This window comes from Vanessa tameamea, chromosome 18 (genome assembly GCF_037043105.1).
Source record: "Vanessa tameamea isolate UH-Manoa-2023 chromosome 18, ilVanTame1 primary haplotype, whole genome shotgun sequence".
Classification (NCBI taxonomy): Eukaryota; Metazoa; Arthropoda; class Insecta; order Lepidoptera; family Nymphalidae; genus Vanessa; species Vanessa tameamea.
Genome location: NC_087326.1, coordinates 4,942,968 through 4,961,095, shown reverse-complemented (window position 1 = coordinate 4,961,095; position 18,128 = coordinate 4,942,968). Strand labels below are relative to the sequence as shown.

At 31.7% G+C, this 18,128-nt stretch overlaps 1 protein-coding gene across 1 annotated transcript in view; it reads right to left on the bottom strand.

The window, feature by feature from the left end:
* The window catches only part of LOC113399412 (G-protein coupled receptor dmsr-1-like), a 46,860-nt gene extending 29,161 nt beyond the window's left edge, over positions 1-17,699 (bottom strand). Inside the window, exon 1 of the mRNA XM_026638547.2 lies at positions 17,578-17,699. The gene's annotated coding sequence lies outside the window, so the exon portion shown is untranslated. The remainder of the gene's footprint in view (positions 1-17,577) is intronic.
* Positions 17,700-18,128: the final 429 nt, after the last annotated feature.

Here is an 18,128-nt window from a genome sequence, read left to right as displayed (position 1 = left end):
TCAAATGTGCCTTTGAACTTAATTGAATGAATTAATTAATTAAATCTTATTGAAAATTTCGAAGATTACTTCGCTGAAAATCTAAAGCCTACCAGAGAGCAGATTCAATGAAGTGGCTTTTTTTTAATTTCTCCAGTTATTCAATAATAACGATTTACCAAGTTTGAGTTCTTTTCAGTGAAAGGAAAGTTCATGCAATTTTATTTCAATATCATCTTCGTTGTTTTAAATGTAGTGTAATTTTACCAAATAAACTTTTTTAAGGTAAATAAATACCTTAATTCTTCCTGGGAAATTTAAAAAATTCAAAAGAAAATTTAAAAAGATTTTATTTAGCCGAATTACTATTCGATAGACTTTTACAACGGATAAAGAGCTAGCTCTTAATCCGTTGTAAAGTCGTTAGCTATTGACTTAATAATTCCAACCTAATAAGTTGAAACTTCAGACCGTTGTATGAATAATATCATCAAGCTATTAAGCTATTTTGTTGTGATAAAATCAGAAATATTAAACATCGATTAAATTAAAAATTCGTTTCATGTCCTCTATTCCTTTTAAACGCGTCCTTATCTATTGATTGCACTGTAAAGTGATACATTCAATTGTATCAAGTGATGCTGTTTTTTATGATATAACCGCTTAATAATCACACCCGTTTATTATTAAGTACTAACCGCTGTTACTCACAACATCTTACTATGGCCTCCGGAGTCTTTAGAGTTAAGTTTTTATTAATTTTGTATTTAAAGTTAGAGCCAAACAATTTCAAAGACATCTAAATACTTCCTTTCCTGTCAATGCGTCTTAAAAGTTTGCGTACAACGGGTACAAACAAATATTCCTCGTTGCCTAAAATAATAATATTCTTAGCAAATTTCAGTCCGATTTTCGGTCTGGGATAAGTACTACTTCTGCAATAACGTAAAGGAGAAGTAAGATGTTTGGGATATGTTGGTTATTAAAATGAAATAATTTGGTTTTGATAGATTTGTCTAATGCGTTTTATTTGGTTGATTATAACAGTGTATTTATTATCTTATCTTAACTGATGATAGCGGGTTCAAACCCAGGAAATCACCACTGCAATTCCATTTGCTTAGTTTGTGTTTATAATTCATCTCGTGCTCGGCGGTGAAGGAAAACACCACCAGAAAACCTGTATAACTAAATTTCAATGAAATTCTGTCACGTGTGTATCCAGCGCACCATTGGGGCAGCGCACTGGAATTAGTTCCAAACTTTGTCCTTAAAATGTGAGAAAGTTAACCCAGCAGCGTGACATTTACAGACTCTATTTTTTTTTTAAATATATTTATTATGTTCCATGGAGAAACTATAGACAGTTTTCCTTTTATTTCGGATAAAATTGAAATTTTAACCGGATTTTTTCTCTTATGTTTGACTGGATAATTTCCTTCAAGACTATATTTAAAAATCGAACTTTCTTTTACAGTGTTATTACTGTGTAGTGTAGTGTTAAGATCGCGCACTTAGTTATTTTAGAACGACAAAAATATTATTTTGAAACTGTTAATATTATTTTTTTATAGTAAATTAAGGACTGTATAGTATACACGATAAATAAATTAGCTATCCATTTCATAACATATTTTAATAGTACGATAATGAAGTATAATCCTATGTTTTTATTTATGTATATTGTACATAATTGATATGTGTGTCGCAAACATTATTTATATTTAGTATTCAATTTATTTGACAGTAATTTTCTGTACCCCTCCACTCTCATTAACCGATGAGGCTGGTTGAAAGCAACACGAGTTCTTTGGCCTGATCGATTCGAATAAATGTTGGCGTATTTTAAATTATTAAAGAGGGGGTAGGTATATGCAGCTTTATATGCTACCCACACAACCGTTAACGTAGTTATTAAAAATTATTTAGGTCCAACAGTACACCGTGTATTAAACACAAATTGACCGATGTAATTACAGACATTGGCCTCCGTCATCTTGTTAAGTGGAGTTAGCAGAACATCTAACGTTACTTATTGGCTAAAATTATATACCTTACATGAAGCTGCCTTTTCGCTTTTGTTTATCTTAAAAACATTTCGCAATTAGCCCGTCTAGGTGCGTTGTAAATCTATACATATAATAAAATAGAAGTGTCTGTTTGTAAAATACCAAAATATTATTTTTGTTACAATTTTGTCTGTCTGTCTGTCTGTCTGTTTATTTGTTCCGGCTAATCTCTGGAACGACTGGACCGATTTTAACGAAACTTTCACTGGCAGACAGCTGATTGAATAAAGAGTTAACTTAGGCTACAACAATAACTTTTTTATTAAATTCAAACGCGCACAAAGTCGCGGACACAGCTAGTATTTATCATGCTGTGTTCAGAAAGTAGCTCAGAGCAATGCCCTATTATTTTGACGTAAGTGACTTACTCGTATTTTTCAATAACTCACAACTTTGTGTTTTGATAGTGCGGTAGGTTTTCTTACGTGCTTAGATCTGATGTCATGTGATATTTAAAACGATCTATAATCTATGAATTTATTTTAATCATACTTCTTGTTATTTTATTTTTCTTTTATATAACATTTTAAGCTAGAGGCTATAAAATTTGTGGTAAAAGTCACTACATTTTTATCATAACTATTGATGTTGATGGCACCTATAATTAAATCACAATTTTTCTATAAGTATAGTTTTGTTTTAAATTTATTTTAGGGAGGCTGATTAGCAAATTTGAATGTCGAATTTTTACATATCCCATATTAGGATATATCCATAGGATATATCTATAAAAAAAATGCACTTAACACACAAATATATCTCTTGCCTTGGCTTGCTAGGCTTTATTTTCCTTGAATTAGGAAGGCGTGCCCCAAGAGCACGCGGAGAGTAATATCATAATCCACGAGATCGAATAAGTTCTCTCTCGGCGAAGCGCCGCCGGTAATGTGCCTGTAGGACTGTTGCCTCCTGTTCGACCGTCATACTAAAGAAGGGGATGGTGGAGCCGTAAAGTGAAAAGATCGATCCCACTCGGCGTCTTCTCAACCCACTCACAGCCACGACGTCTGGACTTCAAAAATATAGCAAAACCGTGTGGCCTTGGACACGTGAGGTGGGGACCTCGCATATCATATATCAGACGACCCTGAGTAGGATACCTGATATACACACTAGCGAGGAATGCGGAGATGCGACATCACCTTCGTCCCCGAGGAGAGCTACATCGAGCGCTACTGCAGCGTTACATCGACATAATCCTGCATATCCGATCCAAAAACGGCAATTGTAGTGGATTTTCGTAGTAAGAATACCACATAACCCAGCTTCTCCTGAGGTCCTTTGTAAAGATTTACATTGCGTAAAAAGAAAGGTATTATTATTATTAGTACTAAAAATGCTTTAATAGCTCATATTTTGTATTTATATAATAACTCCGGATTCTGAGTATTTATAATAGTATCTCAAAATAAACGAACATAATATATTATGAATTTGCGCGTGAAATAATATACCCAGGTCCAACACCCACGGGTTTGTTTCAATTATAATAAATGAAATACAAACGTAACTTATTGTATTTTTGGAATCTCTATATTTTATTTTAGCTACAATATTAATCAAATTACACAAAGTCTTTTAAATAAAAAAGATTGACTCATTTTATTTAACTAATACATAAACTTATTTATAAGTTTTCTCGTCCCAACTTCGTCCGGTTAAAATAAGAATTTTATGTTCTTTCCGATCGCAGCGCCACTTAACGGGTCCAATCTAAGCCATCAAAAACCATTTCATTCCGCTGTACTTAGCAAACCGTTTAGAAGGAGTTCAGTTACAAAAAAACTTACGGAAAATTTACATATATAAAAAGACATCTATCACATAATAAAGTGTTTCTGTCCTCCTGACCGATTCCAGCCACAGCAGATATTCTGAAATGGTTCTAGTGCACAACTGCATTCTCTTTTTACAAATTATCTATCAACAACAACAATTATGTATCTGATAATTCGATATTGAATTGGTGCAAAAGTCCATCAATTCAAAAGGAGGCTTTGCAAAGAGGCTGATGGAGTCGGCGGCGGCACCACAGGGCATTGTAGATGCCTTAGCATCTCGAACCGCCGAGGAAAAGTCTTCTCGCCCTATAAAGAGAAGGTTTGCAGCAATTTCCCCAATTTTCCCCACGCTGCTCTAAGATAGATCCACATGTGACACTATTTCAATATTACCTATTTTTAAGTTCTATTTGTATATAAATAAGGCTTCAATAAAAATCATTCTTATTTTATAATTATATGAACGCGGAAGAAGCGAAAGTTTTCATCTATATGAGAATGACCAGCAATTATATAATTCTGCATGAATTATCCGACAAAATCTCTGTAAGTAAAAATAGTCTGTTGTTTGTCGACCTACGAGAATTTAGGTGACAAATATTAATGGCCTTTCGACGATCCCCTGAATTTCGCCGTAAAATCGTCACGAATATGTTTAAAAAATAATCCACGTGAATATTATACATTTGTTTTGTAATCACAAAGGTATTACAACTCTGAAATAAAAGGCGACATTTTTAAATGAGAAAAATAGTTTCTAACATTTAAAAACAGGTAGCATTTTACATGTAGCTTTATTTGCAGGAGCTCTTTGGTTGTTATGCTCAAAGGATTCTATTCCTGTGAATTCACCAAGTTATAATTTAAAAATAATAATCAGCTTCTAGAATTTTATGTAATTACTTAAAATGTCTGCCTCGTTTCAGATTCCGAGATAGATTTCGTTCTTAGTCTGGATCGAACCATTAAAAAGTTACTGGGATACGTAGACCATTTCTCAGTAACGTCAAACATTTAAAGCTGTTGATTCATCGCTGGAACAGTTTTCGGTAGTGTCGAAGCTTATGCCACATCGGTGCACTTGTGTTTGCAGAGAAACTGAACATGAAAATGGCTGCCGTGCCGAAACCGATTCGGGGCACATAAATAATGCGTTCATGAATGTATATATCCTAACTTTAAATAAAAATAAGTAGACTTAAAAATTTAATGTTATAAAAAAGCTTAATAGCTCAATTGAGACAGAACTCGTTTAAAATTCAATTGCAAGATTTAATACAGACTAACAAGTTTTGTTAATTAAAATATGACATAATGGAAAACAGTTACTTAGAACTTACAAAGAAGCTTTTTCTTAGAAAAAATAATAACTAAAACGCTTTAAAAAAATTCATGAACAACATTAATCAAAAAGAAAAATCAAGGTTGAATTTTTTATTATATGAAACCGTAAAGCCTAAAACATAAAATTGTACGCGTAATAAGTGCTCGCACTCTGATTTATGAAAGAGTTCAGGTTATACCTTATCTCAGGTCAGAGTAATAAATTATTTTGCTCAATTCTCGTCGCATCTACTTTGAACTTTAAAACGAGAAATACAAATAATTGAACGCCATATGCTAATGAAAACTAAAAGTAAAGTTCCAACGCTAAACCGCAGTTTATTATCAAACTTGGAACCAAACATTCGTCTTATTTTATGTAATATACCTAATTTGTAAAGCTACCGAAACGATATAACTCTTGATAAAAATTATTGTCGAAATTACCACTGTGTGTGATTTTCAGTGTAATAAAATATTGGCAAATAAAATAACTGTTTATATAACATGTACATATGTCACCGTAAGATTACAAACATCGTTAGATTACAATCTATCTAGTCAGATTTTAAACTGGCGAAATATTGTGAACCGTGAAATATGATTGCAATTTAACGCATTATTTTTCGCTATATTGTAATCTATCGATGGGAAGCGGGCAAATTGTGAACTGGCGTAGAACGGAATGCATCTCGCGCGCTGATTGGTTGAACGTTACGTACCCCCCGCCTCCCCGGCATCCGCCATATTATTTCACCGTCAAATTGCAAATACCGTTAGATTATAATCTATTTCGCGCAATTGTAATAGATTGTGAACGTTTATTCAATTTGCAATAAAATATAAATAATTTCGATAGTTCATAATATTTCGGTTAGGTTAGGTTAGAGTTTTCATAATTTAACTGAAATTTACTTCGATAGATTGTAAGCTACCGAATAATAACGGTGACGTATGATTTGTCGCTCTTACAATAAGACCGGCCAATCAGGGGACAGATTGTAATCTAATAGTTTGACTTCGACAGATTACAATATAGCGAAAAATAATGCGTTAAATTGCAATCATATTTCACAGTTCACAATATTTCGACAGATAACAATCTATCTCGTCAGAATGTAATCTACGGATTTTTATAATCTTACGGTGACACATATATTCCACTGCTGGTATAACTGGAATACAGTACCTTCTTCTCCTCTTATAAACTGAATGGTGACTTATAAATACAAATTTAATATAAACAAAAGATTTGAACCTTCTCAGGTTTAGTTCAGACTGACGAGTTTTATCTACTGGGCTATAATAACTCCTAAAACAAAAGCGGCCATCGCTAATATTCAAATTTCAATTCGATACAACTTTGATTGATAATTCATAACGGGTCATCTCTCAATTCAAGCCTAAGTTTTCAAACATTTATTGCAGTCAGTGCTTTATTTGCGGGCGTTCTAGTTTCAGTGTAATAGCCAAACAGCTGAACTGGTGACATTGTTTTGAAAGTATTTAGATACAGTAGTTTTCGACCATTGGTCGAAATTCGTCCACGAACGATAATGAAAATTCTAAGAATATTTGTTTTCAGTTCAGCTTACAAATTATCATTTTATCAAGTCAGGTATTATATATTTTATCAGGTCATTTATATAATACGTATTATTTGCTAAGAGTTGGTTAGATAATGGCCCAATCGAATCCGCGAATTTTGGATTTCATTTTCTATTTTCTTGATATGTTTCCTTAAGCAGAGTTCTTGTGTTACTTCTAAATAAGCATCTATCTTGATTAAGAGGAGCGACATTGAAGTTAATTTTCTATATAAGAGATTTTGTCGATATCCGTTACAGCAATTGCATTTCCCATTACGTACGTAGTCCAACGCCCAAAATCACCAATTTCACTTGCTTTAGAAATGAATTACTATGTTTACTCTTTTATTATTTTTACTATTAGAATATAAGCGCTAAAGATCTTTTAAGGCTTACCCTTGCAGCCTTAAAGCTAAAAAATATATTATTTCTTGAACAAGTTTTCTTAACTAAGGAATCGTTAAAAAACAGTGTGAAAAATACCCCAATATATAAAATAAATATTATAGGAAATTAAAAATAAATAAATATGTCAATTTATCACTACAATATTTTTAAGGATCGTGAATAATTGAAGAATTGTTAGAAATTTCCTGGTGAATAATGTCACGAATGTTCACCAAATTCATTTGGGAGATGTTTCGGACAATACTTAAAAGTTTTGTACCTATAAATGAATTATAGTCATTGTCTGCTTTATAGTCATTATGAATAGCTTTGAGCATTGAGCCAAATATTCATTTCTTTTAATGTCTCATTGTTGTAGAAGCTTATAAGGGTGTAGAGTAGGACTCGTAAAAAGTTTATTGAATTAATTACCAACCCAGTCCAGACTTAGGAAGTTGAGAAGTGTAATACTCTCGGGCCCCGGAAGGACATTAAAACGCTGATTCCCATACCTAGAGAAAATGTCCGAAAATCCACAACTGCCTCGCACAACCACTCTGTGGAACCAGCTTTCGCCGGCGGTTTTTCCGAACCGATACGACTTGGGAACCTTCAAGAAAAGAGCGTACTCTTTCCTGAAAGGCCGGCAACGCACCTGCAAGCCCCCCAGTGTTGCAGGTTTCCATGGGCGGTGGTAGTCACTTTCCATCAGGTGAGTCTCCTGCTCGTTTGCCACCTCTAACATAAATAAAAAAAAAAATAGATTAGGTGAGCCAGTCGTGACTTGTTGTCATCCTATCAGATTACTAGTGTAGATTTTTTAATGCACAATTCGATGCACAGGTTTGCAGTTTGCAACTTGTAAACTATAACTTATTATATGCATTTGGTGAGTCCATGATTGACCAGTGTAAACAAAATTTCCACCTATGCAGGGAACTTCATTTAATATTGTTTTTTTTTTTTTTATATATAATTAAGTGAACGCATCGGAATTACTGAATCTGAATTGAATATACATTGATAAAGTTGACTCCACTATTTTTTTAATATTTTAGTCTCCACTTTAGTCGATTAGACGTAATTCGTGATTGAGTTTCTGAGTGAAACGTGTAAAGTGAGTAAAATGAGTACTTAGTACGAGACTAACACTACACGTATTTAAAATAATTATTATTTATATTGGGGATTAAGATAAGTAATAATAATTAAAATTAAAAACAGCTGTTATGGCAGCAGTATTATATATAGACTATTATCTAATGGATGATTTTATAGAATAAGTCCTGCACTTTTCCTAGCTTTCCTAGGGAATGGCAGCCATGGCTGCAATCAATTAGGAAAAGATAAAATGACTTGACATACTGGTACCATTCATTCTTTTTATTCTATTAATACTGTTATCTTTAAAACTCGTCTGGGGATAGAGATAAGTTTTAATTTAGATAACCAGTTAAGTAAAAGTTGTAAATTTGTTGGTTTTACAGATTGTAATACAAATACAGTTCTTAAATTTAACTACAATTTTTTGAGTTATTGTATTAGTAAAAATTATGCCAGCTAGACTCAGTGTGCGTTACTTCGTATAAAAGTATGTTTGATAAATCAATGTGCTATATATTAGAATAATGTATCTCAGTTAAAATTGATGTTTGAGTGCCTTTGACGATAAAATAATGATATATTCAACAATTTAGAACACCGATCGCCTGGCCGGATAAGGCTAATGTTTCAGGTAATATTTATGGGAGCAGCACCGAAGTGCTATGCAATCACAAATTAAGAAACTCAACTATTAGCTTCGCCGAAATAACTCACCGATATATTCAGTATATCGAATTTGAAGTTTGAATCGATGCTAAACCGGTGATAGAGAAATGCAAAAAAATACGAGTACGAAATTTCTTGAAAATTTGATAGGTTTAGGAAAGTTGGCCAGTATCGTTACCCTAAATTAAATAGAAATTATATTCATATAATATAATATGTAAGCCAATTATAAGGCAAAAGAAATCTGTGATATTAAATACTCCAACAATTTTCATACAAACACTAAAAATTTATACTGGATGGCTGGTAATAAATTGATCTGACACGATGCAAAATAATATCCCAACAAATACACCAAACGAATTAGTTAATAAAATCTAATTCCAATAATAATTTTACTGAAGCGTTAAATTAAATGTAATTTATTTTATGATTGTCATAAATGTCAAAGAATTGAGTTTGCAACACGAAGTAGAAGACACACTTCATTTTACTAATGCGTTTAATACAGGACATTGATTTCGATATAGAATAATAAATAGCTTGATCATGGACTCGTTACGTCAATACTATATTCGTGTCTGTGATACAAATAATTTGATGATTGCTTAGATTATATATATCAAGATAGAGTGTACACAAAAAAAATGGACCGACTGTGTTATCTTGGTGTGCGTGACGTGACGTTTAAAACTCACCAAACATCATACCGCTTTATGTATTAGTGTGGGTTTACTTCCTGCGTGTGACGCAACAAATGGTAACCGACAGTTTGCCAATATATTTTTCGTCGCGTTTTCAACTTTGACAATCTATCTAGACGTATAAATAATGAAAGGTCGATTCATAGAACGCATAAGAAAAAATATAAACCGTACATATGCTATAAGATGCATTAGTAATGGCTGGCTAAGTACATGTAGGCTGGACGCGTCGCGAAGGAATTACATTATTACACATTTATTTTATCTATTCCCGATCAAAGTGGCACCCCAGGATGCTTATACTTTATCTATTTATTTATTAGTTTGCTTGTATTTGTTACATTTCATAATATAATTAGTTTTATTTTTCTTTTCTTCTTTTCCTAATATTATGTAATAACAAAATGTTGTTTAATAGTACATATATAAAAGCGAATACAGCATGTATAATTATTATTATTACTTCCTATTGTATTAAATTATATAAAAATAAATGGCAAAATATTTTCAAATTTCAGCAAAACTTCTTAAGAAAAATTTAAAACAAGTTAGATTAAGTAATAGGTAACTAACTGTTGTCAGTATTAATTAAAAAATGTAAAGCTGCGGGTTCAGCGAGTTGAATATATTTATTCAACTTGCTGACTATTAATTCAACCAGCGGCTTTATCCGCACAAAATTTATAAAACATTACCTATAGTACACAAACCCCTCATCCCAATTTTACCCCCAACGAGAGGTGAATTAAAAAAAGTTAGTTAGCCATGTCCTTCCCCGGAACTCAAACTTTCTCCATACGAAATTTCATCTAAATCAGTTCAGCGCTATAAACGTGAAAAGGTTACAGACAGAGTTACTTTTTGATTTATAATATTACTAAAGATAAAATTTCAGAAATAAATAACTATATATATAATCAACGTGTATATTATTTATTAAATACTGTCAATTTGTTGGTGCAAGTAGTTTTATTTTTATTTATTTTGGAATGGAATATCGCTAGAATGCAAAGTCAGAAAATCTCCCTCTAATCTTTCGCTACCTTTGAGGAGAATGCTCCCTCTACTCTGAAATTTAGATTTGTTTACGAGATTTCGTCAACATTATTTTGAGCAAATAGAAAATTCGGCGTTGCTTGTCCTGGTGTGAACCCGCGAGAAACACCTGCTTTAATCACAATACTGCCTGGATTCCATATAGTATCACATCAAACCTAAATTATATATTAAACCAAAAATTTATATAATATTCTCTTCAATGGAATAATTTGATCTACTATACGTAGCCTTTGACAACAGAATAAATTTATTTTTTCATACGCGAAAATTGAATTTGATTAAACACGAGTACCACTGATCCGAAAATTGAGTGACGAGCCCAGTGGTTATAACATGTAAAACGTAACAGAAAAATGCCGATTCAATTTCTTTCAATTTTCTATGCTTAATTTTTGTTTATAATGCATCTCGTGTTAAGGCGTCGAAGGAATACATCAACGGTCTACATTGTGACCGATGTCGTACCTGCGTTTTTACGATGAAATATCTCTCTACAAGTATGAAAAATTTCAAGGTCAATAGAGAATAGGAGAACAAACATTATTCGAATCACAAATTTGATTCAACAAACAATTATCCTCTTTGACCTTCGAGCACGAGTTGAATTATAAATAATAATTAAACAAATGAATGTTGCTGTTTAACAATTTTCCGTTAATAAAATAACAGTCTATTGTCAAAGCAATTGACTTGGTGTTAATAAGGCTACTTTTTCCGTCAATAAAATGATAATAATGACCTTTAATACCTTAAGTGATTAATTATCCTGTCAAACGAGGCCCATTAATGGATTACCTATTTTCACAAAGTGGATAATAGGCGTCTTGAATGAAGGTACATAAAAATTTTATGACATCCTTATATATTTTATATACATATTTGGAATTCGACTTATCTTATTAATTTTATATATATATATGTTTTTAACTTGAGATGGCCCAGTGGTTAGAACGCGTGCATCTTAACCGATGATTTCGGGTTAAAACCCAGGCAAGCACCACTGAATTTTCATGTGCTTAATTTGTGTTTATAATTCATCTCGTGCTCGGCGGTGAAGGAAAACATCGTGAGGAAATCTGCATGTATCTAATTTCAACCCGTATTGGAGCAGCGTGGAATATGCTCCATACCTTCTCCTCAAAGGGAGAGGAGGCCTTAGCCCAGCAGTGGGAAATTTACAGGCTGTTAATTAATGTTAAAATAATTTTAACTCTATTTAGCAATTTGAACTCATACATAGAGACCACTGGTACTGTAGAGCTGTATTGTAAAGACAGAGCTCAATGCAGATCACGATCGTGAAATGTCAGAAATCGATTTGTAATACTAACTACTTTAAATTATAATATTTTTGCAAAAAAAAACAATGTTTACCAAAAATATACTGCTGAGGTAGCAGTGGTCACCTTTTAACCCTCGATAACTATCGACATTATTTAGTGCAAAACAACTCATTAATAGTAATCGATATTATAATGAGTATTACATAGGCTTATAGTAACTACCCTAAGGAGGTGAAATAGGGTCGAATGTTTGTATGGAAGTCCATCATTTTTTAAGTTAATAACATGAGACTTTATTTTTGGACTACTGATTAAAAATGAGTAGATACGTATTTAAGCGTTTCTGGATATTCTACCCTAAGGGGTGAATGAGGTCTTAAATTAACGTAATATTCTTAGTTAATCTGTAAATATACTCAACTTCCACGCGAGCAAAGCCCGGGCAACAGATATAACACACAAATTATACATATGAAGCTACAAGAATAAATAAACTCGAGAGTAAGGTACGGAGGACAGAGAAAAACATGAAACAGTTCAAAAGGACTTGGAAAAGTCAATAAGTCGTTTCTAAGGCTAAATTTTCAAGTCTGTAATAAAAGTCCGATGTCATTTTAACATTTGAATATATTTATATTCATTTATCCGATGCTCAATTTGTGGTTATTTATGCTCTTTCTCGATCATAAAGAAAAACATCGGTAGCAAACCTTTGTGTCGTTAAAAAAATCGAATTCTTCCACCGAAACAGTGATTTTTTTTTTAAGGCTAATGTCTAATGAGCTGCAGCCTCACCATGGCAGTAACTCGCACCGATCTCGAGAATCGACAACACCGGGGTCGCACAGGTGCGTTACTGACCATTAAGGAATGAGTGGGATCATTTTTTCAAACTTCAATTCCTTTCCCACGACACAGTATGACTAATGATTTGATTAAAATTTAAATGAAATATGTTCATTGGTTAACCATTTAATAAACTCCATATTTTTTAAGTATATCTGATTTTATGAAAAGTTTAGTTAGAATCCTAGACAAGGAGGTAGTGACAGATTTTTTAAAGATATTTGATACCAGTACGGTATCCCATCTGCTATCGAATTACGTAATAAAAATATATATAATTATTCTAATCGTCTGAATATAACCCCATGATGATTAATTGAAATTGTTGAATAAACTACACATTCCAAACGATTTGACAATGTTTTCGTTTCATTAATTACGTAATTCAACCCCAGAAGGGTCGCCATAATGAAAACAAATCATTTGAAATTTACCGTCACTGTTTCCTTGAACATTATTTAAAAAAAAAAGCTATATCAATGAAATTGTCAGTAATTGTCATTAAAAACGGTTTAGCGTTGGTAATACCATATTATTTATTATTATATAAGAAATACTTATGTAAGTTCTCTATCAAAAATATTAGTTTATAATTTACGAACACTAAGAAAACTTACAGGAATTTTAAGATATATAATTCTATTTTAACTTGCATCATGTTAAGTTGCTCAATATAAGACTACTTTACATCAAAATCAATCATTTATTTCAGATCATATTTAAAAAAAAAAGCAAAAACAATTACAACCCTAATGCAAGAGAGAGACCAAATATTCATATATATAGCAAAGAATATTCAATGTAATAAGTTAACTGCTCACCTCACTTCAGCTCACGACTCGATGCAACCTAGACTCCACTACTTGCAAGTTTCGACTGAACTTAAAGCATGGAAGATTGTATTTTCTATTTAATTACTTCCCGTGGAAGGAAAGTGGAGCTTAGGATCTCTGGCTCGACCTCGAAATCGATATTGACTTAGACCTGAAAATCTTTTGTTTTCAGAGATAAAATATATGTTGGAAGTAGGAGGTACGATTCCATTGTTCCGAGTTGTAATAATGATCCTGTTTCCTCGTTATCTTAACCACAGACACATAGGAATAAAATATTTAACTACATTAATTATTAAATTATATAATTTACTTATTAATATTTGATGTTCAATCTTTATATAGATTAGTTTGGTTTATATTTTGGTAAATGTTGTATACAGCTGTAAAAACGTATCACTTTGTATATAACGTATATCAGTTGTTAATTATAATAAATAGAAATAAATAAGTAAGCGACATTATTTTTTTATATATATAATTAACTGCCTCTTTAGTTTAAACTGACGCGGAAATAAAAAGTCTATTAAGAAATTTTTTGTAGAATCTCTGAGTTAACAAGTTTGAAGTTTAAATACACGTGCCTCGTAGTCGGGTTATGAGAATGCAATTCTTGTTTATCCGCACTATATTAATATGTCCCGTGGCTAGAGAATGAAGAACTCTCATAGAGAACGGCTGTATTGACCAAAATCGGTCGGGAGGACATCCAAATACATATAAATGATATTATATACATTATTAGTTATATATTATATTGATGCCTGATATAATATTGAAATATATAAAGATAATGAAACGGGAAAAGTATATATGTATGATATGAAACATCAATAGAGTTATTCTCTAAGGAAAAACTCGAAACTCATCGCAAAACACGAGCGTGTAATATTAAAATGTAACAAGCGACATTGACTCTAATAATTGTAAAATTATAGGATAAATCGTATCAAAATATCATATCACCGTAAGTCGACTTTCAACATTTCACAAGTGAGATATGAAGTAAATTCTAACAGGATCACGCTGCTGACGTCTCACCTTGGTAATAGCAACATCAAAATTATATCCTCAAGTAAATTAGCTTGGTGCCACCTGACTGCCAACTCTATTGGTTCTTTCGTCAAATCAAATAGCGCGCATTTCCCCAGCATCCTGTTACATGTGGTCCTTATTCACGATAACTCTCACAGATTTCACAAAAGTTAGAGAAATTATGTGACACATCAAAAAGCGTACGTCGATTAATAATGATGATTTCAAAAGAATATATCGTGACTTTGATAACAACACGTAATACGTAGCTATTTATTTTTAACAAGTTGCCATACTCGCCGATACTCTACTGGGACATTCTTCATTTCACGGTATAAAATCCTAGTCAACCGGTAATTGTATACTCCTTGGTTATTATACTCCTTGAATATTAATCACACTTGAAACTACGTTTGATCTTTCGAAATTCAATTAGAAAGAATACCGTTAATCTCGCGAGCCTTTTTGTACTGGAAATTTAGGAGCGATGGTTATTGTTGTAACTACCAAACACGGTACTTTTATATGTTTTTTTTTTTCAATTATTTCGTCAAAGTTATACATTTTTTTAAGCATTCTTTAGTGGAAAATTTTCTTGCTTCCATGCTTAAGATATATGAATCGTAGAACGGTAAACTATTTCTTTAAATATATATATTTTTTAATATTCGCAATAAATGTCATTGGTGAATTTAACACGCACTGTCTTAAGACTTCATTAGCTTCAAATCAGAAGGAAAAGTGTCAATTCAGCTGTTTCATATATACTAAAATTATAAGTCCAAAAGTAATTCTGTGTCACGATTTCATGGTCATACCAATGAACCCAATTTGATGAAATTTGCTAAGAAGCAAGCTTGAACCCCCAAGGATGTAGGCTCCTTTTAATATCTTACAACTCCTAACCCCCGATCGACAGCAAGTATATAATGAAAATATTTTATGTATCATGACAACAAAAATACACACAGCGCTATAAAAATTTAAAGAACGGGGAGAGGTGACGTGAACCGATATTATTAGAACACAATATACGTAGCGCGAATTCGAAGCCAAGCAAGCACCACTCAATTTCCAAGCGCAACATTTTGTTTATAAGTCATCTCTTGCACGGTGGCGGGAAACATCGCGAGGAAACCTGCATGTTTCTGATAAAGAACTACCGTAAACGTGTATCCACCTAACCTCAATCAACCAAATACAAAATCAATCTTTTTTTTAAATGTCAATGATGAAAATTGTGCTCTAAATCAAGACACAATAGTTAAACGATACCTATTAGTATATTTTTTTATTTTTTTTATTTAATTTACAACATCCACGAGCTCACAGTTGCCCGTGCCTTTTTTTACGTTTTACTTTTATAAATTTTGGCGTTATTTTATATTTTTACTGAACATCAGCAGATCTTCGCTGGACTTCGAGCTTGTCGTCTTCTTGGAAGACGTGGCCCACACTGACATTTTTGTCTCTTTTTTTCTTTTTAAAATATTATATAAATATTATATATAATAAGCTATTAGTTATATGCGACTGACAGGACAGGGAAATGGTTAAGATTGTTATTTGTAATTAATCAAATCAAAATAGGCTATATAAGTAGGCCAAACCATTTTGAATCGTCATTTTACACAAATGTGTTGAATGTAAAGTTACCCAGAACGTTTAGAAGAACCTCCAAGAAATTCAGCAGTTACTCTTTACCAAAATTTTAAATACAATGTTATGTCAATTAAATTAAATCTATTAATGGCCGTCTAGACGTTATTATTTTAACCTTTGTGATGTTTGCTTTCAGTAACTAACTTTATATCAAACGTTATATCTACCTAAGAACTCGTAGTTTTGTTAAGTAATATCAATTGCGCATTCTTGCGATTCGATCTAAACGAGCTATGTAACACTGAATATGTGAGAGACATACCTCTTGTGCATTTTCTACGATGCCACGATGATAGGTGATAAAATGCTTTTCCAAATTTGAAAAACGGATCAAATTTATTTTTTTAATAATTGAGCGAAATAAAAGTAAATGATTACGTTAAAATATTAAATTATTAAGAATAAGATTCTTGCAATGTATTTTGTGGTAAATATTTTTGTTACACATTTCGAAATGGCCTGAATAAACAAATCGAAAAAACAGACATCATGAATAATAAGTCAATTGTTTTTAAATGAGAAAATAATACTAAAACGCCACAATTTAACGAGAACAGCTTTAATATTAGGTAGTCGAAAATAAATTCAAAATAATTCATTGGAACGTTACATACGAAATTAAAAAGTTAACCGACTGTTTTTTTTTTTTATTCAGCCATTATAATCAATGTTTACATAATAGCAAAAAGTTTTAATTTAATAGTAACCCCGTTTATTGTTCGTACAGCTACCTAGGTATATTATGTATATAACATTGTCTTGAGTATAAAAGTACTGAATTAATATAAAATCTAAAAAACGAAAACGAATTATGTTTATATGCAAATTTTTGAATTTATTTTTCCAAGATGTCTTCATTAAAGTTATTTTTTTACATCTGTCACAAATATGTTTTTTTTTCTTATTATTTGTTTCAATTCGGTTCTATTTCAATTTGGTTCAATGTGAACCAAAGATAACTCAAACAATTAATCGATACAAAAAAAATCACGTAAATAGTTTTTATATTTAATAATTAATAAGTATTTATATAATAATAAAATATCTGTTATTATTTTAATTTAAAAACACTACTTGCATTATCCTTAAATACTGAAACATACATCGTTAAAATAAAACATAATTTAAAAAAAAGTCCTTTTCGCAGAACAACAATTATAGAATATTTTAATATTACATTTAAAATCACACAATGTACAAAAAAAATAATTAGAATAAAATTCCTTTTTTAAAAGATACATATAAAAGCATACTCACATGATCGATCATTGTTTACACATTTTTAAGTAACACTGTTCAAACCAAACATGATTTGTATTAAGAAAGAGAGCAATATTTAAGGAGAATCACCAGCCCTACACACCGGGCGCCCGTCCGTGATCAACTGAGAAGTTATGTATGCCGGTATCATATCGGGCTAGACTCTGATTTTATAAATAATATTTACCGTTGTAATGTTAAACAGATATCCGATTCACGTAAACGATAATTAATGTTTGACGTTAAATGTGTACTGGTTTTTTTTAGTTAAATCTTTTTTTACTTTGTTGCAGCTTACGGGTCATTGTCGTGTTATATTTCAAGGATATATCTTTTAGATTATATATTTATTTAACGTTTATGCCGCATTAAATAATTATTACCCAATTAGTTACCGATTAAAAATTTTAGCGTTGATCGTTTTAAATAAATACAAAAGTTACAATTATTTATTTGATGATTGTTAAATTTTATTCTAATAGAAGCTTTTCGACCCGACTTCGTCCGAGTGAAATTAGAGTTTTATTTACTTCGAGTGCCACTCTAAG